Source organism: Hippopotamus amphibius, chromosome X (genome assembly GCF_030028045.1).
Source record: "Hippopotamus amphibius kiboko isolate mHipAmp2 chromosome X, mHipAmp2.hap2, whole genome shotgun sequence".
NCBI classification, from domain to species: domain Eukaryota; kingdom Metazoa; phylum Chordata; class Mammalia; order Artiodactyla; family Hippopotamidae; genus Hippopotamus; species Hippopotamus amphibius.
The window spans coordinates 11311706-11336073 of NC_080203.1; positions in this window are offsets into that span (position 1 = coordinate 11311706).

Below are 24368 nucleotides of genomic sequence, written 5' to 3' on the forward strand. Positions count from 1 at the left end.
AATAGTTAGAGAACTGAGGCATAGAGAGGCCAAGCAACATATCCAAAGTCTTTTTAAAAAAATTTTTATTGAAGTATAGTTTATTTACAGTGTTGTGTTAGTTTCAGGTGTACAGCAAAGTGAATCAGTTATATATACACATGTATCCACTCTTTTTTAGATTCTATTCCCAGAGCTCCCTGTTCTATACAATAGGTCCTTATTAGTTATCTTTTTTATGTATAGTAGTATGTATATGTCAATCCCAATCTCCCAGTTTATCCCTTCTCCCCCTTTCCCCCGGTAACCACAAGTTTGTTTTCTACATCTGTGACTCAACTTCTGTTTTGTTGACTTAGTATTTTAAATTATGTTTCCTGAACAGAATTATCTACCTTGATTATTGAAATCCCTCAAAAGTTGTCTCATAATTCTTCTTGCACTCTATCATTGAGGTTTTTTTCCTCTGTTATAGATTCTTACAATTCAAACGCATGGGTTGCTAATTCCATATAATATTGAATGTATTATTGCCAGCATGCTGTATTACATTAAGCCAATTTGCCATCATAAATACTTGAAAATTTTATAAATACTAAAATTTGATTCTCTTCCACTTGAAATTGCTCTTTTCTCAGAGGCTTATTTCAGCCTTTTATTCTTCCTTAAACTTACTGTAGCTAGGTTTTTTCACAAACTTAAATACATTGAGAGTCTAGGCAGTTACACTAAATGAGCAAAGCAGGCCAGTAATAAACAATAAGGAGCGGTAGAGCCCACAGTGAAAGGAAAAGTAAGCCTTATTGAATGATATTTAAAAAGAGAAAGTGAAAGCAAGAAAAGTAAAACACTGTTCAAACTGCATCAAAATATATTTGCTGGCAAATTCCACATTTTTCAGACCATGCTTTAACGATTGTACGGGGTCTGGATTTTCATGGCATGGATAGTGTCTGTTATAACCAGAGATTATCCTATCTTGGCAAGAGGGGATTAAGCATAAAAAAATTCCTAGGTATGAAAAATGACAGACCAGAGGAGAAGGAAAGAAAGCTGGATGTGAATGGTGCTGGGGCAAAGTGAGGGCCAGAATAGGACTAAAAGGGATGAGTCTGGCTCCAGAGCTGGCCACCGATATGGTTAAAGCATCCAAATCACACCATGCAAGGGGGCATGATTAACTCAGTCAGGAGTGATCAGTGTTGATAGTAAGGCCTGATATGATGGGCAAGACATGGCAGTAGGCATTTTGAGGTGTAGCGATGCTGAGAATCAGACCAGCATGCATGCTGGGGGTGGAGGATCCATCTGGTTGAGAATTAGGCATGAAGGAAACTAGATCCAACTCTTCAGGGAAGTTGGCTCATGAGACTAATAGTGCATCAGGGTTCTGCATGGGTTTCTAGGGATTCAGAGTATAAATTTTCAGAACAAAAAAGGAACATTGTGAAGTGGCTGGGCCTAAAGGAAAGACGACAGGGAATGGCTGTGAAGCCACAATCGACACACAACACTGAGTCTGGATCCTACCCAACTGTAGAGATGAGATTCCTGACATCCTGCCAGGCTAGGTCACTAGAGACTCAGAGATTTGGTGGGGTTAAGCCTACAGGTTGGAAGTATTAGGGTAACAACCAGGTGGGGCTGGGGCTGGGAGAATTAGAGAATGACAGCCCTTCAGCTGCTTTGAGTTTGTTCCTACTGTTCACCTTGCTGAAAAAGCTATCTTTGTCTTCTGATGCACACAAGAGAAGAGCCTCCCTTCTCTGATGATTTTTTTCTCTGAAATCATCGGGCTTATCTTACGAAAGTCTACTACAACCCCCCCAAGACATATTCCAACTGCCTCACGTGCTGGTTTGGAAGAAGAAGAAGCTGCTATAGATGACCTGGGCTAGGCTTACAGGGATTAATCCAACTTTAATGCTGAGCTCCGAGGAACGCAGTGTTCAGTGAATATGGTAAACAGGGGTAGTGAGAGCCAGTGATGATACTGACAGCACTTTTAACATAGCAGGTAGGGCACAAGAACAAGATCCTCCAGTACATATTCTGCATTCAAATAGAAGACTATGTCTTAGTGCTGAGTAGTAGGTCTTGTTTAGCACAGGATCCAAGATAACACCTGGGAACTAAAGACAGGGTCCGGCTACTAGATGAGGAGAGGGATTGGCAAAGATTAAGTAGAGAGCTAGGGCTCCATCCAAGTGGAGAAGGGTTTTGGGCACAGCTGCAGAGGGATTAAACTAGCTGTAAAATATCTGCAGTGGATACCCCGTGTTTATTGTGAGGTGGATATTTGGGTGCTCAGAACAGCAAGATCAGTTCCAGACTCTACCTGTAACATGAATAGGGTTTCTAATATTCTGCCAGTTTGGACCAATATTGCAATATCACCCCATGACCTGGGTGGCACAAAGCTTATAGTTTGATGAAATAGTATCTGTAGCTGAGTAGGGCTGGAGAAGTCAAGGCTTGATGCTTTGGTTTTATGGAAGCAAAAGAGTATTTAGCATAATTATGAAAATTGATTTGCTACCAAATAAGTGTATCCCTGGACCTTACTATACTGAGAATTAGAGAAAATTGCATAGACCACCGCACTTTACCCTTAACCTTCACTCCCCAAAGAAAATAATTATAAATCGTAGAAGAAACAATAACGGAACTGTGTATCACACTGTAAATTGAATGGACCTTGGCTCACTGTTATTAAGAATGATTTAATGAAGGCTGCTCTCCAGAAATGGAGCATTGTAATCAACAGAGAGCAGGGATAGAAAAGAAGTACTTTGAAATTGGTCGCTCGACAGTAAGCGTGTAATGAATGAGATCATAGAGGCCGACTCAGAGAAAGCAGTAAACTGAGCCAAAGTTGGAGACTCACAAGGAAAGGGAAAACATGGAAAGGATCCCATTGCTCCCACTTCCTCCCAAGCATTAGCTTTCCCATCTGCTTAAGTGATAATTATAATAGCTCAAGTCTGTGTTTCTTGAACATTTTGATGATGAAATAAATGAAGCTCAGTAGCTTTCCTGCTCTCCGCGGTCAACATTTTGAACAACTGAGCGGCATTCTGTAAGGAGGGATGCCAGCTTCTAACAAGGTGCTCTGATAGTTACACCTGAATCTAGTCTTTCTTTGCACTGCCTAGTGGAAGTAAGGTGGTCCCTGTCTGTTCCAACTGTCTCCTTTAAATGATTCAAATGTGTCCTTCAACAATGGCACAAAGAGCCACCCTGGGTGCTTGTGTTCCACCTGGGGGATGCCTAAAAGTGTACTCCAGATCTATTTGCCTTTGTAGTTCTTTCTCATTGCTTTTCTTATCCTTCTCTCTGTCCTGCTTGGGGTCTAGGCTTCAATTTGCTGTTTGTGCAGGACCCTCATAGTGGAGACAGTTTGGGATTATTTACCTTGACTTTGACTCTATTGAGTTGGATACACAATCTCTAGCATTTATTCTTTCCACTGCACATACCACCATCATTGCTCACCACCATCCTAGCCTAACCTTGGATGCCCAAGGATGCCCACTCCCTCTCTAAGGACTCTGCACAGCTTGGCTTCCCCATAGATTCACCTGGAAAGGAATAGCCCACCATGTTGCTCTTGAGTATTAGTGGAAATAGAATAGCTATATTCTATTTCAGTGGCTTAACATGGTAAGCGTTTGTCTATCTCCATCTTCAGGTAAGCTTATTTAGCCCCACCCGGAAAGCTTAATCAAAAACAACGCATGAACACTTGACTCTGTCTTGAATATTAATGATGCTCTCCAAAAAAGACAGATTTTATTACTTCCATGGTAGCTGAGAAGCAATGCCACGCAGTGTTTACTAGCCAGCTGTTAGCATGCACGGGTGCAGACCAACAGCAGAAACAGCAAACAATTGGCTCAATCTCTAAAACATGTTTTCGTGCCAAGCACATGAAGTTTTAATTATAAGCACTTTGAAATATTCATGGTTATTGAATTTCCTTATTCCCATGCAGAAACAAGATAAAAAGTTCTTTTGAAATCTGATGACAGAAAACACTTGATACTGACAACACACAGTTGTGTAATGCCTAATTAATTACTCGTAGGAAATAAGCATTTTGCCCTGAGATGGATATTGTGCTCAATGCCAAAGTATAACAAACCCAAATGTGGCCTCCATCATAATTCCACATCTTTATAAAAGGATCTTGTCAGCATATACAAAGATGACTTTTGTTGGTGTGACGGCATTGAAGGTATCAGCACATCCCATGCTTGGCCATGAAAACTTCAGTTTCCCCGTTTGCCAAGGTTATCCTGTCTCCTCATTCCTGTGCTCACATGCATCTTGGTATGTCCACATTGTTCCCTGAAACTTATGCTCAGTACCCACTTTCCCTTGATTTCTGGCCTCAATGAAGTTCAGACATTTGTTCATTAAACAAAAACCAGTTGAGCGATGTGCGATTCTAGGTACATTGAATACTGAGAAAAATGACACAGCCTCTGCCATCAAGGTCAAGTTCAAAATCTATCTTGCTTTGTAAATAAGTTCATTTGTATCATCTTTTTAGATTCCACATATAAGTGATATCATATGATTTTTGTCTTTCTCTGTCTGACTTAGTTCACTAAAGAGAAACAGACTCACAGACTTCAAAAACAAACTTATGGTTACCAGGGGTAAGGGGCAGGGGATAAATTGGAAGATTGGGATTGACACATACACACTACTATATATAAAATAGATAACTAATAAGAACCTCCTGTATAGCACAAGGAACTCTACTCAATACTCTGTAGTGGCCTATATGGGAATAGAATCTGAAAAAGAGTGTATATGTGTATATGTATAAATGAATCACTTTGCTATACACCTGAAACTAGCACAACAGGGTAAATCAGCTGTACTTTTTTTCCCAAAGGAACATTTTAAATACTTATTTGCATAGCTAATATCACAAATGATCTAGGCAAAGTCACTCTCCTGTGAAGAAGTCAAGCCCAATAAATCAGCTATACCTTAATATAAAATAAAATTTTTTTAAAAAGTAAGAAGTACACAAAGTTGAAATAGAATTGGAGTATTGAAGCACACTTAGAGAATGCAATGGTTTGGTGGCATCAGCCGGATCTTTCCAACTCTCATACCTGTTCCAATCCAGTCGACCCATCTTTTCTTACTAAACACATCCTATAGCCCATACTTGTGTGGGGTGGCCCCAGATACTCCTGCTTGTCCTTCTGCCAGCGTCCACTGTAGCCACCAGATCTCTCCACCTTGCTGATCGCAAGGTTCACGTCAGAGGTCATCCCTGAAGATCTGCAGAGAAAGAAGTGCCCAGCTCTACTACCAAGCTTGACCTTCTTTTCGGGTGTGCAGTCATTCCTCTATGATTTATTTATTTATTCTTTTTGTTGCAGTGGTAAATGGGATTGTTTCCTTAATTTCTCTTTCTGATCTTCTGTTGTTAGTGTATAGGAATGCAAGAGATTTCTGTGTATGGCCAACAAACACACGAAGAGATGCTCAACATTACTAATTACTAGAGAAATGCAAATCAAAACTACAATAAGGTATCACCTCACACCAATCAGAATGGGCATCATCAAAAAATCTACAAACAATAAATGCTGGAGAGGATGTGGAGAAAAGGGAACCCTCTTGCACTGTTGGTGGGAATGTAAATTGATATAGCTACTATGGAGAACACCATGGAGGTTCCTCAAAAAACTAAAAATAGAGCTACCGTATGACCCAGCAATCCCACTACTGAGCATATACCCTAAGAAATCCATAATTCAAAAAGACACATGCACCACAATGTTCATTGCAGCACTGTTTACAATAGCCAGGACATGGAAGCAACCTAAGTACCCATCAACAGATGAATGGATAAAGAAGATGTAGTACATATACACAATAGAATATTACTTAGCTATTAAAGGGAATGAAATTGGGTCATTTGTAGAGATGTGGATGGACCTAGAGACTGTCATAGAGAGTGAAGTAAGTCAGAAAGAGAAAAATATCGTATATTAACACATATATGTGGAATCTAGAAAAATGGTACAGATGAAGCTATTTGCAAAGCAGAAATAGAGACACAGACGTAGAGCACAAACGTATAGAAACCAAAGGGGGAAAGGGGGTGGGATGAATTGGGAGATTGGGATTGACATGTATACACTGCTATGTATGGAATAGATAACTAGTGAGAGCCTGCTGTATAGCACAGGGAACTCTACTCAATGCTCTGTGGTGACCTGTATGGGAAGGAAATCCAGAAAGTAGGGGAGGGGAATGTGTGTGTGCGTGTGGCTGATTCACTTTGCTGTGCAGCAGAAACTGGCACAGCATTGTGAAGCAACTATACCCCAATTAAAGAAAAAGTATAAAAGAAGACAATGAAAAAAAAGAATGTACAATTAATATGCTCGTACATGTCCTTTTGGGGACTATGCAGTCATTTTCTTAGGCATATACTGAGAATATGATCACAGGGACATAGGGTAGATGTATCTTTATTGCCAATCTATTTTGTGAAGTGGCTCTATGGTTTTGCATTCCCACCAATGATATATGAGATTTCCAGTTATTCAGTATTCTCACCCACTGTTGTTTTTGTTAGTCATTTTAATTTTAAGCCATCCTACTGGGTGTATAGCAGTATCTCACTGTGATTTCAAGTTGCATTTTATTTTTTATTTATTTTTATTTTTTTAAATTTATTATTATTTTTTGAGGTACACCAAGTTCAATCATCTGTATTTATACACATATTCCCGTATTCCCTCCCTCCCTCGACTCTCCCCCACCCTCCCTGTCTCAGTCCTCTAAGGTATCATCCATCCTCATGTTGAACTCCCTTTGTTATACATCAAGCTGCATTTTAAGTTGTGATTTTAAGTTGCACAATGAGCAACAGAGTTGAGCATATTTTCATGTTGTTACTGACCATTTGGCTACCCTTTTTTGTGAAGTGCCTGTTCGGGTATTCTTTCCATGTTTTATTCAGTTATTTGTCTTTCTTACTGATATGTGTAAACTCTATGTATTCCGGACATGTTTCCTTTACCCAATATATGCATTGTATTTACCATCTCCCAGTCTGTGGCTTGCCTTTGCACGCTCTTAAAGGTGTTTATTGATGAACACATGATGAAATTTGAATTAATTTTATAAGTCAAATTTGATGAAATTTGACTTAATTCTTTTAATTAAGTCAAATTTTATTAACCTCTGACTCAGCCATCTTTTCCCACTTGTTATTGTCTCCAAACCACCATCCCGCTCTGCCCCCCCCCCCGCCACTCCCATTATTCATTCAAGGCAAAGATACCTGAAAAACAGGCCTCTGCTTATCTCAAGCCTTGTTATCATCCTATGTAACTTCTCTGTCCCTGCAGATGAGCTGTTCAACACTGGTTTCTCAGTTTCTTGACATCCAACGTATTCCTCCTATAGTTGGCTTCAGCCAACTTGTACAATCACATACCAGGACCATCACTCAGAAATATTCCATTTCCAGTTCATTCCAGTTTTAATCATTTATTCTTTCTACTGTTATTCTTTGAGTTTATAGGCACTTCAAATTGTTAGTAAACCCTCAACTTTTTCCCTATCAACCCAATCCTTACCTCATAGAGTTGGCATTGTCTATAACTTCAACTACTTTCTTATCTCCCTTGCTTCACATACATCTGACAATATCCTAAATTGGATATGCCTAAGTTTCACCTCTGCTCTTGCCATGAAACTTCAAAAAGCGACAAAATGGGGTTGATGGTAACACCCTAAAATTAGTGGTTAGCAGCCTCAATGGGTCCAAAACACTAAGTAGAACTCCTACTAAGCTTTCCATAATCAGTTTGATCTCCTTTCTCTACAATGACAACCTCAAATCTTGCCCAGTTCCTGAAATGTCAGTATCACAAATCTATCTCATACATTTCTGAGCAGATGAATTCACCTCCTACAACCCTACCAACATCTGTACCCACTTTTTCTTCTTTCCCTCCCATTGGAGTTGAAGTGGCATGCCTCCTCCCACCTAAATTATACCACTCAATATATGTGTGGGATATCACACTCTCCCAGCTTCTCATTGTTCCTGTATTTCAACCTTTCCTTCTGTACTGAATTGTTTCCATCAACAAGTATATATTCTTGATTTTTAGCTGCTTTTATTTTTAAAAGTTTTCCCCTTGACCTCACTGCCTCGGTCAGCCCCAATTGTCCCCCTCTTAGGCACAAACTTCCCTAAAAAGTTGTCTATACTCACTGTTTCAATACACTTGCCATTCACTCTTCAACCAAATCCAGTATGAATTCCACTCTGATCACTCCAATAATTCTGCTCAAAATAAGGTTGCTAAGTGAACTCCATTTAATGAAATCTAATAGATAATTTTAGTTCTCATGCCACGAGTCTCAGTCACACTCTGGTCAGTTGATTCCCACCCCTTCCTTCTTGAAAGACTCTTTTTTTGGACTTCTTTGACCCCATACTCCTCGATCCCTTAAATGTGTTGTTCCTCATAGATCTGCCCTATACTTTCTTCACTCACATGCTTCCTGGATGATGTTATCAAAGCTATGGTTCTAGTTAGCATAGATATTCTGATGCCTTCAAAATGTTAATGTCCAATCAAAATTCCTCTCCTCTGCACCAGCCTCATACAAACAACTTCCTATTGGATATTTCCCTATTGAGTATTCACAGTCCTTAGACTCAACAAGATAAAATAGAATGTTCCTTCTATCACCCCCAATCTTTCTTTTTCCTGTGCTCTCAGTCACAAGACAAAACATTCTACAAAAGCCAAAAACATGGACCTTATTTTGATCCCTCTTCTTACTTTGTCATCATCTTGTCCCATACATTTAGCACCTATCTCTTGTATCTACTCATTTAACTAAATCTCCACTACAATACTCTCATGCAAATGATTATCATGTTTCTCATGAAGTATAGAAAATAATCTCCAATCTTGTCTCCATACAAACATTCTTGCATCCTTCATGTACATAATGACAGTAATAAATGCATTCTGATCATATATATTCCCATTTGATAAAATAAATAACACTATTTTAGTCTATAGTCTACAAATGTGGCTCTTTCACCAGAAATCTATATCTGATCTGTGGATACACTGAGTAAGCTACATGGTCAGTTTCTTTTCTTATCCTTTATTGATTTAAAATTAGAAATCCCTAACTCACAATTGTAGGTTGTTGGTAATAGCAGCAAGATTTCATAGCTCTTTCAGACTGATAGGGATATTAAGATGAAATGAAGACCCAGAAATTATGGAGACGTGTTTCAATAAAAACTATTATCAGTGAACCATCAGATGCAAAGTTGACAAGCACACTGCACTCAACAGCTGAAACATTGGATGTTTCAACTTGTCAGAGAGCAGATTCCAATTCTAGTCTCTAGTTTCATTTGGCTCTGAAAAATATTCTACACGTCCTATTAAAGCATTTAAGTGTGGGTTTTGACTATGCCTAATGATATGTCATTGGTTTCTTTCTCCAATGAATTGAGGAAGATCTTTAGATTTTGGGAAACAGCCAAATTCTTTTCAATCTTTTTGCAAGCCATTTGCACTTAAGACATTTTGATAGGCTATCCACCGTATTATAAATAATGATATTTTATCCATGAAATCATAGGTTTAGGCTGTTCAAGATACTTGTATCTATTACTCTTCTGTTACGAAGACAAGATTTTACCTTATCTTTCCCTTAAAAACTCATATATACATATGTGCTCTCAAGAGCAATCATACTTCACTATAAAAAGTAAAGTGTTATTTTTGGACCATTCCTGTACACAGCATGCCAAAAAAAATGCATTCAATGTCCACCATTTGATCACTTTCACAATTTTCACTGAGTCAACTTCCGGAGGTATAAAGGCATACTGCAGAGATATTGCAGATTTGGTTCCAGACCATTGCAATAAAGCAAATATTATAATAAAGTGAATCACACAAATTTTTAAATTTCCCATTGCATGTAAAACCTATGTTCCCACAGTATTATAGTCTATTAGGTGTGTAATAGCATTATGGCGAAACAGAAAAATGTTCATATCTTAATTAAAAATACTTTATTACTAAAAAATGCTAACCATCATCTGAGCCTTCAGAAAGTTGTAATCTTTTTGCTGGTGGAGGGTTCTGCCTCATTGATGGCTGCTGACTGATCAGGGTGGTGGTTGCTGAAGGTTGGGGTGGCTGTGGCAATTTCGTAAAAGACAACAATTAGGTTCATCACATTGACTCTTCCTTTCATGAACAATTTCTTTGTAGCGTGCAATGCTGTTTGATACCATTTTACCCACAGTAGAACTTTCAAAATTGGAGTCAATCCTCAAATTCTGCCTCTGCTTTATCAACTAAGTTGATGTCATATTCTAAATGCTCTGTTGTCATTTCCACAATCTTCACAGCATCTTCACCGGGAGTAGTTTCCATCTCAAGAAACCATGTTCTTTGCTTACCCATAAGAAGCAACTCCTCATCTGTTAAAGTTTTATCCTGAGACTGCAGCAATCCAGTCACACCTTCAGGCTCCATTTCTAATTCTATTTCTCCTGTTACTTCCATCACATCTGTAGTTCTTTCCTCCACTGAAGTCTTGAACCCCTCAGTCATCAAGGAGGATTTGAGTCAAGTTCTTCCAAACCCTATGAATGTTGATATCTTGACCTCTTCCCATGAATCACAAATGTTCTTAACGGTGTCTAGAATGGTGAATCCTTTCCAGAAAGTTTTCAATTTACTTCACCCAAATCTATCAAAGGAATCACTAGGTATGGAAGCTATAGCCTTACAAAATGTATTTCTTAAACAGTAAGACCTGAAAGTCAAAATGACTCCTTGATCCATGGACTGCAGAATAGATGTTGTGTTAGCAGACACAGAAACAACATGAATCTCATTGTCCATCTCCATCAGAGCTCTTGGGTGACAAGGTGCATCGTCAGTGAGCAGTAATATTTTGAAAGGAACAGTTTTTTTTCTGAGAAGTATGTCCCAACAGTGGGCTTAAAATATTCAGTAAATCAAGTTGTAAATAGATATGCTGTTATCCAGGCTTTGTTCCATTTATAAAGCACAGGAAGAATAGATGTAGCATAATTCTTAAGGGCCTTAGGATTTTCAGAATGGTAAAGAAGCACTGACTTCAACTGAAAGTCACCAGCTGCATTAGTACCTAATGAGAGAGTCAGCCTGTCTTTTGAATCCTTGAAGCCAGGCATTGACTTCTCTGTAGCTATGAAAGTCCTAGATGGCATCTTCTTCCAATGGGAGATTCTTTCATCTCCACTGAAAATCTGTTGCTTAGTGAAACCACCTTCATTGATGATCTTAGCTAGATCTCCTGGATAACTTGCTACAGCTTCTACATCTGCCCTTGCTGTTTCATCTGCCCTTTATCTTACAGGGATGGCTTCTTTCCTTAAACCTCATGAACCAGCCTCTGCTAGCTTCAAACTTTCTTCCTGCAGCTTCGTAAGCTCCCTCAACCTTCATAGAATTAAAGAGAGTTAGGGCTTTGTTCTGGATTAGGCTTTGGCTTAAGAGAAAGTTGTGACTGGTTTGATCTTCTATCCAGACCACTCAAACTTTCTCCACATTGGCGATAAGGCTGTTTCACTTTCTTATCATTCATGTGTTCACAGGATTAGTACTTTTAATTTCCTTCATCAAATTTCCTTTGCATTCACAACTTGGCTAACTACTGGCTGCAAGAAGCCTAGCTTTTGGCCTATCTCAGCTTTCAACATGCCTTCCTCACTGAGCTTAATCATTTATAGCTGTTGACTTAAAGTGAAAGATGTGAAACTCCTCCTTTCACTTGAACACTTAGAGGTGGTAGTAAGGTTATTCATTGGCCTAATTTCAATATTGTTGTGTCTTAGGGGATAGGGAGGCCTAAGGAGAGGGAGAGAGATGTGGGGACTAGCTGGCTGGTGGAGCAGTCAGAACACACACAGCATTTATCAAATAAGTTCACTGTCTTGTACAGGTGTGGTTCGTGGCGCCCCCAAGACAAGGACAATAGTAACAGGAAAGATCACAGCTTACAGATCACCATAACAAATATGATAATACAGGAAAAGTTTGAAATACCGCGAGGATTACCAAAATATGACCCAGAGACAGAAGTGAGCTAATGCTATCGGGGAAATGATGCTGATAGACTTGCTCAACCACAGGATTGCTACAAACCTTCAATTTGTAGAAAACGCATTATCTGCGAAGCATAGTAAAGCGAAGTGCAATAGAATGAGGTATGTCATTAAATGTTTTCTTTAATCAAAGTAGTTTGTAGAATAACATTCAGGTGCTACTCCTTTATTTTCATAACAAACTGTGCCTTGCTATACAGAGAGCTGGTTCCCCTTCAGGGATACTCTCAGTGCAACTTTTCTAGTCTTAATCATGGTTTACAACATAATCATTGACTAAATGAGAATTTAAAATTTTCTTCTTCTGTAGTTTGGGTTTTCAGTGATAAACAGAACAAAATGTGACTAGCACTTCTTCCGGGTGTATGTATGTCACATATGCAGGATGCTGATTCATACTTCACATATTGCTAAAGCATATTTTGAAGAAAAATATTTCCATGATTGATAGGTATTTACTCTTTTACTTTGTGTGCCGTTAATATCATGGTCTCTATCATATTTTGCCCAAATGTCTTTCTACTTTTCGCTTGCAGACTTTTTTGTTTATAGTCTGTATCTTTTTCATTTACTGTTTTAAAATTAGTCACAAAAAATTTAATTTTCTCTAAGTTATCACTTTCTACCTTCAAATAGTCATGTACAACTTCACATATAATGTAGGAACTTAAAATAAACATTTTTATTTCCACACTCATCTTTTGTGCTATTGTGATACATTTTACTTATACATGTTAAAAATACAAGAATACAACATTATTATATTTTGTTTTGATGTCAGCTTTTAAATAAAAAATTAAAATTAGGAAAATATTTATTTTACCCACATATTTACCATTACTAGTACTTTTCATCTCTTTAGAAAGAGATCCAATTTTTCATCTGGTATTATTTTCCTTCTGCTTGAAGAAATTCCTTTTATCATTCCTTGTAGTGTAGGCCTGCTGGAGATAAAGTCTCTCAACTATTGGTTGTCTGAGAATGCTGTATTTCACATTAATTTGAAATATATTTTTGCTGGATATAGAATATTGGTTGCCAGATTTTTTTCTTTCTTTCTTTTTTTTTTTAGTGCTTTAAAATATCACTCCAATGTCTGTGGCTTTCACAGAGTCTGGTGAGAACACTATAGCCATTCTTATACTGTGATATTATTTTTCCCTTTGACTTGTTTTAATTATTTTCATGATGCCCCTCTTTTTCAGCTTTAATTATGATATACATTGGTATGTTTTCTTTGTTTTATTCTGTTTGGATGTTGTTGAGTTTTTGCATTTTTAGATATTTAGTTATTAAATTTTGAAAAATTTTAGCTAACAGCTATTCAACATTTTCCCTTTTGGGGACTACAGTTACACACGTTAGATTGTTTTATATTTTTCCACAAGTCAGTGAGGGCAGTGTTCATTCTTTTGTCTTTTATTCTCTGTACTTTACCCTTACTTTGGCTAACTTCTATTGCTATACCTTTTTTTTTTTTTTTTTTTTTTTTTGGCCCTGCTGAATGGCATATTGGATCTTAGTTCCCTGACCAGGGATTGAACCTGTGCTCCCTGCAGTGGAAGCATGGAGTCCCAACCACTGGACTGCCAGGGAATTCCCTTATTGCTGTACCTTCTAATTCACGGATACTTCCTTCTGAAGTGGCAAATCTGCTCTTAAACACTTCCGTTTCAGATATTGCAATTTCCAGCTCTAGAAGTACTAGTTAGGGTTTTAAAATATCTTTTTAATCCTTTCCTGGTTTGGTTCATGTTTTCCTTTAAGTCTTTGAGCATATTTCAATGAGCTGTTTTTAGTTCTTGTTGGGTAATTTCATCTTCTCTGTCAATGTTAGATCATTTTCTGTTGCTTTTATTTTTTCTCAAAGATATTTCCTGTTTTGTCCCATATCTAACCATTTTTTTTCTTGAATGCTGAACATTGTAAACTTTAATTTTTAATTATTTAGGTTTTTTTCTTTTTTTAAATAATGTTGAAATCTGGCTTGGAAAGCAGTTAAGTTACTTATAGATAAGCATGATCCTTTCAAGTCTTATTCTTAAGAATTGTTAGAGCAGGTCTAGAGGGGACTTTAGGGCTAATTTAACCCTTCTACTAAAGCTGACCATTCTGGGTTCTCTACTACACATCCTGGGTTTTCAAGGAGTTCTCTCTACTGTAGGCGGTAGGAATTAAAATGTCTTCAGGAGATTTATAAGCTCTGAAATTTGTTCTGCTTATGTCTCCTTGGAGGTTTGTTCTTCCTGGCTCCTCAGAAAGTTTCACCTTAAACACGCTCAGTTTAGTATTCATCCAGATACCTTTCTAGCCCTCTTCCTTGCATAGCTCCTTATTCTCTACTATTTCCCACAATTCCAGCAACCTCAGTGTCCTTGAAAAACTCAACTCAAGTTGTTTCCTCAACTCAGCAAGGTTCTGAGTGTTTCTTGGGTTCCCCATTCCTATGCAATAGATTAGAAATTGCCTCCAGATAAAAATCCATGGAAAACGGGGGATTCAACTTATGTTTCCTTTCTCTCAGTGCTCAGACTCCTGCGCTATCTTTTACCCAATGTTTGAAAACACTTATTTCAAATACTTTGTCCACTTTTTCTAGTCATATCAGAAGAGCAATTCACAATTTCATGAGAGACATCTATAGCTGATTTTAACAACTTTCTTTAGAGTGTTAATTGTATCTCATTGTAACTATTTTGCCATGATGAGTATGATGTTGAAAGATGCTCGTGTATTCTTTGTGTCTTTTCTAATTTAAGTAACAAATTTATCCATATCTTCCTGGATATATTTATGTCATTTTTGGTTGGGAAAAGATTGGTATACCAGTGATATCACTATTTTGTTTGAAAATAATAAATCATGGATGGCTTTTGGATACAGTTTAGCAAAATTTGTAACAGTGAATTGCTATAACTAGGAGAAAATTCATCACCAGTTGAATGAAATCTAATTTTTCACATATTGCTTCCCACTGTTTTCCAATCCCAGTTTTCCTTTCTTGGTGCTTTAGTGAAACCACCACATTTCACATTTTTCTTTCTTGAATTCACAGATATATGTTCCATATTCTTACTAGAGTCCTATTTTCTAGTTATGTTTGTGATGTTATTCTGAATTGTACTATTTATATTACCATTTTCATTGCTACTTTTATACTTTAGTACACCATTTGCAGCCATTGATCCATTTTTTATGTGTGAATTGGGGATATATTTTGATGGATTATTTGCAAGGAAAAAGGCATATATAGCAAACACTAAAAATAATATTTAAATGACATGGCAGTATATTTCTATTTTCATAAAGGTTAAAAAATAATAAATGCTGATATATGTGAGAAAGCAATTATCTTTTTAGGAATAATGAGTTTAGAAGAGGCACCAGTGAGGTTTATAGGATGCTGGTGGTAGTGTATAATATATCTTTATAAGGGTGCTAGTAACATGGGTGTCTTTATTTAGTAAAAATTTATTAAACTCTCTTCAAATACGTTTAGTGTTTGTTCTTTTTATTGTGTGCATGTTATAGATTGCAAAAAATGTTTTGTTAATGACATGCAAGTATGTTAACCAAGGTGAACTGGGACTGCTCAATGAAGGGCCACTGAGAATAAGAGATCAATGCAATTTCTTAGTACGCATGAAAACTTAAAAAATCTAATAACAATACAATTTGAAAGACAATTTCTGTGAAAGTAATATTTCTTTTAAATTTTTACTTTATTTTTCTTTTAAAACCTCTAATCACTTGTGGAACAGTTAATATACATTAAAGAATTCTGATTTAGAGTGTGGGTTTCAGGTACTTTACTTTTTACTAATTTTGCTTAATGCAGCAATAGGATTTGAAGAATCTAAAGTAATCAACCCTGTTGCTTAACCAACAGAATGCCTCTTTCTGAAGAATGTATTCAATAGTCCACTTAAATTTTCTGACAGGTATTAGTTAGGCAGATATATTTTGTTTGTAGTTAAATTGAGAGCTAAACAACTTAATTTTTCCTATATGATTTTTCAAAGTAATATGTGAATGTGGTCACATTTTTAAAAGGCAAATAATAAGGAAGACCTTGTGAAGAGAAGTATCCACCTTAACTGACCCTTCACACTTCCAATCCTAGTTTCATCCATTAATTCATCAAATGTATTAACCACCAAATATTTGTCAGATTTTTTTCTAGAAGCAGGGGAAACAGATATATTGTATCATTCTTTCATTATTTATCAACTTTAATACTATTTATTGGTATCCAAAGACAAAAGATAAGAATATAGCTTACATTACCCTGGTTTAGTGAAAACAGTTTATGGAAGTTTCAGAATTGAAGGAGATTTTTGGAGTTTGCACAATGATGAGAGAGACTTCAGTGAAAATACTGCAGTTGAGAAAATTAGTGCACTTGATAACAAAGCAGTAGAAACTTTTCAAAATAAAATACACAGAAAAAAAGAAATGGAAAAAAAAAAAACACATAATCAGTGACCAATGAGACAACAAAAAGTAGCGTAACATGTGAAATTTAAGTTCCAAAATAAAATAGAGGATGTGAAAAATTAAGGCTAAAATATTTTCAGATTTGATGAAAATTACAATCCCAGAGAGCAGAAAAACTCAAGAAAACCCAAACAAGGGCATGAAGAAAGAGACCAAAGCCATCATAATCAAACTGTTGAAAAACACAGGTAACATCTTTTTAAATGACCAGAGAAAGAAGATGCATTAAGTATAGCAGAATAAAGGTAAAAGTGATAGGAAACTGCTCAGAACCAATGCAAAATAGACTCATAGGAATGATGTCTTTAAAGTACTGAAAACATAAAATCCTCTCAATCTAGAATTCTATACCCACTAAAAAATGTCTTTCAAAAGTGAAAACTTTGAAATAAATACTTTCTCACAAAAAAACAAAAACAAAAAACTCTGAGACAATTCATCACCAGCAGACTGGCACCACAAAACAATGTTGCTGTATTCTGTAGACAGAAGGAAAATCATGCCAGATGAAAATATGAATCCATATAAAGGAATAAAAAGCACTGAAAATGCTAAATATGTGGGTAAACAAAACTTTTTTCTTAATTTGTAATCTCTTTAAAAGATAGTTGAAAGCAGGATGGCAGAATAGGAGGTCTCCCACTCATATCCTCCCTCAGCCTTTGTAGGAGCTCTGGGATTCAGGTAGGATCCTGTGAAACCCTGGTAAAGCCCAAGACTAAGGAGGACCATTTTGAGAAGATAGGCCCATGCCCAAGTGGCAGAATTCCAACTGTGGTCCCAGCTACAGAGCCAGACACAACCCCATCTCCTTGTGGATTCAGTGACAGCACTTTTTGACCTTGGTCCTGCCATTAGCACCATCTGTGAATGGACCCCCCCCCCCAAATATTGTGAGATTTGCCCCCAGGAGCTCAACCAGGTCCCCACAGAAAATATCAGAGAAGAATCCCCTTGTACTTCTGGCAGGGGGGAAGGAAAAGGAACCATTCTGAAATATGCAGAGCACTGTTATTAGTATAAAGGCTTGCCTTCAGAGGAAACTAGTTAACCAGAGCCCAACCTGCTTGGGTATTATCAGAGCCTAAATCACCTAGGGGAAGGGAAATAAGCAACTCTAGCCCATTAGCCAACCTGTTCCACCTAAGGAGGGAGAAATTTAGGGAAACACATGGGAAGTTCACAGTCCAAAGCATAGTCTCACTGAAAGGCCGAGACAAAATCATAGGAGTATAGAATGTATCCCCTTCCCCCACATCTCACCACCACATTACTAAAGAAAAGCAAAAACAAAAACACAATAGTATACACACAAAAAATAAAGAGGAGTGAGAATTTCCCCAAATTAGGGACAGACACCAAACTACATATCCTGAAAGCTTAGAGAACACCAAGCAGAATAAATACTTAAACAAAACAAAACAAACAAACAAAAAACAACTCCCTAGGTATGGCATATTCAAATGATTAGAAAACCAAAGACAAAGAGAAAATCTTGAAAGAAGCCATGATGGGAGTGTGTGTAGGAGCGGGGGGTGGTTCAAAACAACTTACTTAGAAAGGAACACGGATAAGAATTACAATCAAAACCAGCAACCTAGAATTCCATATTCAGCAAAATTATCCTTCATAATTGAAGGAGAAATAAAATGGTTAATTCATCGAGAGGACAAAGTTTCAAAATATGTGAAGTGAAAATTGATAGAACTGGAAGGAATAATAACAAATTCACAATCATGATTGGAGATTTCAACGACCTTTTTTCAGTAACTGCTAGAATGTGTAAACAGAAAATCATGAAGGAAATAGAAGACTTGAACAACACCATCAACCACCTTGACCTAACTGACAGTTTAGAACACTCTACCCAACAACAGAAAAATATACATGCTTTCAAAGGATAATAAAACATTTACCAAGATAGACCATGTTTGGGGTCATAAAAAATGTCAATAGATTTTAAAGCATTCAAACCATGAAAAGTACAGTATGTGCTCTGGCTATAATAATAAATTGAATACAAAAAATATCTGGGAAACCTGTAGTATTTGGATATTAAATAATTCACTTCTAAATAAGCTATGGGTCAAAGAAGAGATCAAAATGGGAATGAGAAAGCATTTTGAACTGAATGAAGACACAATATATGTGGAATGCTGCTAAAGCAGTATAAGGGAGGAATTTATAACTCTAAATACACATGTTAGGAAAGAAGGTTTTAATTCAAGAAGAGCAAAATAAACCCAAAGTAAGCAGAAGAAAGGAAGAAATAAATTCAAGATAAACAGTTGGTCGTCTGAAGAGAGGACGTAAAATTTTAGTATTTTTGCAACTTTTCTGTAAGTTTGAAATTATATAAAAGTTTAAAAGTTATTTCAAAGAGAGGATTTTCCCAAGTCAAGTGAATACTTTTTTTTCTTTAATATTCTACCAGTTACTGAAATTTTTCTCCATCTTTTTTTGCTTTACATTTGGACTATGATTTCTTGTATAGGATTTTGTTTGTGTTGTTTCCTAGGGTTTTTAATTGTTCTTTTTTGGTTGTTGTTGTCAGAATAATAATGTTCCCCCATTATTTTAAAATGTTTCCTATTTTCTTAGTCAAACTACTACAACACACTCACATAGAGGCACACACACACGCACACAGGTTTTTCTTGTTTGTTCTTGAATTCTAGCGTCGCATTATGGTCTGAAAATGAGGCCTATAAAATTTAGACTTTTTTGAATCTATTAAAGGTTTTTCTAAGTTCCAGAACATGATGCTTTTTTTTAAATTCCCATAGACATATGGGAAAATATATATTCTTTGTTTTTACAAAAACTGCTCCAATATCAATTAAAACAACCTCATTTATGGTTATCTAAATCTTTTATATCATTATTTACTTTGTGCTACTTATTCTATGTTAATGTCTTTCAATGTAATTGTCTTTTAATAAAGTTCTTGATCTTTTAAAATTTTTTAATTTTTTTAACTTTTTATTTTTTTATTTTTTACAATAAACTGCATATATTTAGAGTGTACAATTTGCTATCCCAATCTCCCAATTCATTCCCCCCACAACCCTCCCCTCTTTCCCCACTTGGTGTCCATATGTTTGTTCTCTACATTTGGGTCTCTATTTCTGCCTTGCAAACCAGTTGATCTGTACCATTTTTCTATAGTCTGCATATATGTGTTAATATACAATATTTGTTTTTCTCTTTCTGACTCACTTCACTCTGTATGACAGTCTCTAGGTCCATCCATGTCTCTACAAATGTCCCAGTTTCATTGCTTTTTACAGCTCAATAATATTCCATTGTATGTATGTACCACATCTTCTTTATCCATTCATCTGTGGATGGACATTTAGATTGCTTCCATGTCCTGGCTATTGTAAATAGTGCTGCAATGAACATTGGAGTGCATGTGTCTTTTTGAATGATGGTGTTCTCTGGGTATATGCCCAGTAGTGGGATTGCTGGGTCATATGGTAGTTCTATTTTTAGTTTTGCAAGGAACCTCCATACTGTTCTCCATAGTGGCTGTATCAATTTATATTCCCAACAGCAGTGTAAGAGCGTTCCTTTTTCTCCACACCCTCTCCAGCATTTACTGTTTGTGGATTTTCTGATGATGCCCATTCTAACCGGTGTGAGGCGATACCTCATTGTAGTTTTGATTTGCATTTCTCTAATAATTAGTGATGTGGAGCAGCTTTTCATGTGCCTCTTGGCCATCCGTATGTCTTCTTTGGAGAAATGCCTATTTAGGTCTTCTGCCCATTTTTTGATTGGGTTGTTTTTTTGATATTGAGCTGGATAAACTGTTTATATATTTTGGAGATTAGTCCTTTGTCTGTTGATTCGTTTGCAAATATTTTTTCCCATTCAGAGGGTTCTCTTTTCATCTTGCTTATATTTTCCTGTGCTGTGCAGAAGCTTTGAAGTTTCCTTAGGTCCCATTTATTTATTTTTGTTTTTATTTCCATTATTCTAGGGGGTGGATCAGAAAAGATCTTGCTGTTATTTACGTCAAAGAGTGTTCTTCCTATGTTATCCTCTAGGAGTTTTATATGTCTGGCCTTACATTTAGGTCTTTAATCCATTTGGAGTTTATTTTTGTGTATGGTGTTAGGAAGTGTTCTAATTTCATCCTTTTACATGTAGCTGTCCAGTTTTCCCAGCACCACTTATTGAAGAGGCTGCCTCTTCTCCGTTGTATATCCTTGGCTCCTTTGTCATAGATTAGTTGACTGTAGTTTATCTTTGGGCTTTCTATCCTGTTCCATTGATCTATATTTCTGTTTTTGTGACTACCATACTGCCTTGATCACTGTAGCCTTGTAGTATAGTCTGAAGTTGGGAAGCCTGATTCAACCAACTCCGTCTTTCCTTCTCAAGATTGCTTTGGCTATTTGGGGTCTTTTGCATTTCCATACAAATCATTAAATTTCTTGTTCTAGTTCTGTGAAAAGTGCCATTGGTAATTTAATTAGGATTGCATTGAATCCGTAAATTGCTTTGGGTAGCATAGTCATTTTCACAATGTTGATTCTTCCAATCCAACAACATGGTATGTCCCTCCATCTGTTTGTGTCTTCTTTGATTTCTTTCATCAGTGTCTTATAGTTTTCTGAGTACAGGTCTTTTACCTCCTTGGTTAGGTTTATTCCTAGGTATTTTATTCTTTTTGTTGCAATGGTGAATGGGATTGTTTCCTTAATTTCTCCTTCTGATCTTTCATTGTTGGTGTACAGAAATGCAAGAGATTTCTGTGTGTTAATTTTGTATCCTGCAACTTTACCAAATTCATTGATTAGCTTGATTATTTTTCTGGTGGCATCTTTAGGATTTTCTATCTCACCTGCGAACAGCGACAGTTTTACTTCTTCTTTTCCAATTTGGATTCCTTTGATTTCTTTTTCTTCTCTGATTGCTGTGGCAAGGACTTCCAAAACTATGTTGAATAGTAGTGGCGAGAGTGGACATCCTTGTCTTGTTGCTGATCTTAGAGGGAATGCTTCCAGTTTTTCACCATTGAGAAGGATGTTTGCTGTGGGTTTGTCATATATGGCCTTTATTATGTTGAGGTAGGTTCCCTCTATGCCCACCTTCTGGAGAATTTTTATCATAAGTGGGTGTTGAATCTTGTCAAAAGCTTTTTCTGCATCTATTGAGATGATCATGTGGTTTTTATCCTTCAGTTTGTTAATATGGTGTCTCACATTGATTAATTTGTGTATATTGAAGAATCCTTGCATTCCAGGGATAAACCCCACTTGATCATGGTGGATGATCCTTTTAATGTGTTGTTGGATTCTGTTGGCTAGTATTTTGTTAGGGATTTTTGCATCTAAATTCATCAGTGATATTGGTCTGTAGTTTTCTTTTTTTGTAGTATCTTTGTCTGGTTTTGGTATCAGGGTGATGGTGGCCTCATAGAATGAGTTTGGGAGTGTTCCTTCCTCTGCAATGTTTTGGAAGAGTTTGAGAAGGATGGGTGTTAGCTCTTCTCTAAATGTTTGAAAAAATTCACCTGGGAATCCATCTGGTCCTGGACGTTTGTTTGTTGGGAGATTTTTGATCACAGTTTCAATTTCATTACTTGTGATTGGTCTGTTCATATTTTCCATTTCTTCCTGATTCAGTCTTGGAAGGTTATACCTTTCTAAGAATCTGTCCATTTCATCCAGGTTGTCCACTTTATTGGCATATAGTTGCTTGTAGTAATCTCTATGGTGCTTTTTATTTCTGCGGTGTCCGTTGTAACTTCTCCTGTTACATTTCTAATTTTATTGATTTGAGTCCTCTCCCTCCTTTTCTTGATGAGTCTTGCTAGAGGTTTATCAATTTTATTCATCTTCTCAAAGAACCAGCTTTTAATTTTATTGATTTTTGTTATTGTTTTCTTTGTTTCTCTTTCACTTGTTTCTGCTCTGATCTTTATGATTTCTCTCCATCAACTAACTTTGGGTTTTGTTTGCTTTTCTTTCTCTAGTTTCTTTAGGTGTAAGGTTAGATTGTTCATTTGGGAGTTTTCTTGTTTCTTGAGGTAGGATTGTATTGCTATAAACTTCCCTCTTAGAACTGCCTTTGCTGCCTCCCACAGGTTTCGGATTGTTGTGTTTTCAGTGTCATTTGTCTCTAGGTATTTTTTGATTTCCTCTTTGATTTCTTCAGTGATCTGTTGGTTATTTAGTAGTGTATTGTTTAGCCTCCAAGTGTTTGTGTTTTTTACAATTTTTTTCCTGTAATTGATTTCTAATCTCATAGCACTGTGGTCAGAAAAGATGCTTGATACAATTTCAATTTTCTTGAATTTATGAAGGCTTGATTTATGACCCAAAATGTGATCTATCCTGGAGAATGCTCCATGTGCACTTGAGAAGAATGTGTAATCTGCTGGTTTTGGATGTAATGTCCTATAGATATCTATTAAATCCAGCTGATTTATTGTGTCATTTACAGCTTGTGTTTCCTTATTAATTTTCTGTGTGGATGATCTGTCCATTGGTGTAGGTGGGGTGTTAAAGTCCCCCACTATGATTGTGTTACTGTCAATTTCCTCTTTCATAGTTGTTAGCATTTGCCTTATGTATTGAGGGGCTCCTATATTGGGTGCATATATATTTATAATTGTTATCTCTTCTTCTTGGATTGACCCCTCCATCTTTATGTAGTGTCCTTTCTTGTCTCTTGTAACATTTTTTATTTTAAAGTCTATTTTATCTGATATGAGTATGGCTACTCCAGCTTTCTTTTGATTTCCATTTGCATGGAATATCTTTTTCCATCCCCTCACTTTCCGTCTGTATGTGTCCCTAGGTCTGAAGTGGGTCTCTTGTAGACAGCATATATATGGGTCTTGTTTTTGTATCCATTCAGCCAGTCTGTGTCTTCTGGTTGGGGCATTTAGTCCATTTACATTCAAAGTCATTATTGATATGTATGTTCCTATTACCATTTTCTTAATTGTTTTGGGTTTGTTTTTGTAGGTCCTTTTCTTCTCTTATGTTTCCCCCTTAGAGAAGTTCCTTTAGCATTTGTTGTAAGGCTGGTTTGGTGGTGCTGAATTCTCTTAGCTGTTGCTTGTCTCTAAAGCTTTTGATTTCTCTGTCAAATCTGAATGAGATCCTTGCTAGGTAGAGTATTCTTGGTTGTAGTGTCTTCCCTTTCATCACTTGAAATATATCATGCCACTCCCTTCTGGCTTGTAGAGTTTCTGCTGAGAAATCAGCTGTTAACCTGATGGGAGTTCCCTTGTATGTTATTTGTCGTTTTCCCCTTGTTGCTTCTAATAACTTTTCTCTGTGTTTAATTTTTGTCAATTTGACTACTATATGTCTTGGCATGTTTCTCCTTGGGTTTATCCTGCCTGGGACTCTGTGCTTCCTGGACTTGGGTAGCTATTTCCTTTCCCATGTTAGGGAAGTTTTCAACTATATTCTCTTCCAGTATTTTCTCAGGTCCTTTCTCTCTCTCTTCTCCTTCTGGAACCCCTATACTGCGAATGTTGGTGCATTTAACATTGTCCCAGAGGTCTCTTAGGTTGTCTTCAGTTCTTTTCATTTTTTTTTCTTTATTCTTTTCTGCATCAGTGATTATCACCATTCTGTCTTCCAGCTCACTTATTCGCCCGTCTGCCTCAGTTAATCTGCTATTGGTTCCTTCTAGTGTATTTTTCATTTCCGTTATTGTGTTGCATATCTCT